Source organism: Haplochromis burtoni, unplaced genomic scaffold, assembly GCF_018398535.1.
Source record: "Haplochromis burtoni strain Fernald_Lab_line unplaced genomic scaffold, NCSU_Asbu1 Contig_65, whole genome shotgun sequence".
NCBI classification, from domain to species: Eukaryota; Metazoa; Chordata; class Actinopteri; order Cichliformes; family Cichlidae; genus Haplochromis; species Haplochromis burtoni.
The window spans coordinates 19,090-20,049 of record NW_024582426.1 but is presented as its reverse complement, the minus strand read 5'-3'; positions in this window follow the sequence as shown (position 1 = coordinate 20,049).

Here is a 960-nt window from a genome sequence, read left to right as displayed (position 1 = left end):
TTAAACTACAACATTTTTTATTCATATACATCTGAAAAATTAGATTTTTTAAGACCATTTTGTATACCAGTCTAGTAATTCATTAAAAACTGTAATGTAAAGTGTAATAAATATATTTGCTTTACCAAATTACTTTGTTATTTGCCTCATACTAACAAGCTGTGCACATCACATGAGCTATTTTGCTAGCTTCAATTCTTTAATAGCTTAATTCAGTATGCTAATCTTTTGTCAGAAACCAAAATTAAGATATTGTGTTGGACCACTAGAGGGCTCCACTCATAACCAGTGTTGAGGAAGTGTGTTGCTGTGTTTTGTGGCGCGATGTGTTCAGTTGAAGTTGGGAGAGGAATAAAGAAGAAAGATACAGATACAGAAAGGGTGCTCTTCATAGAGGACTCACGCTCTGGGAGACGTTTTCTCGTGGACTCCGGCTCCCAGAAGAGCCTCCTTCCCCTGACCGTTGCCGACAGGCTAGCAGCAAACTGCGGGCTGCAGCTCATTGCAGCTAATGGCTCTCCCATCACAACGTTTGGGAAAAGGTTGGTGACTGTTTGTTTTCATGGCCAGGATTTCCAGTGGAACTTTGTTGTTGCCGCTAGCTCTGTACCTATCTTAGGTGCTGATTTTCTGTGTGCCCATGGACTGCTTGTCGATGTTGCTAACAGACGTTTAATTGATGATCTCTCATTTTCTTCGCTACCCTGTTTTACTCGTGCAGCCGAGCCCCTGATTCGGGCTAATGTAGTGACCACCAGTAATGCTTTTCAGCGTTTGCTTTTAGAGTTTCCATCGCTCTCTGTCCCTAATTTCTCTAGCATGGTAACGAAGCACGGGGTTGAGCATTATATTCCCACGGTCGGGCCCCCGGTATACAGGTGCGCACGCCGCCTCAACCCCGCAAAACTGTCCGTCGCTCGGGAAGAGTTTGCAGCCATGGAGCACCTTGGCATTGTACAG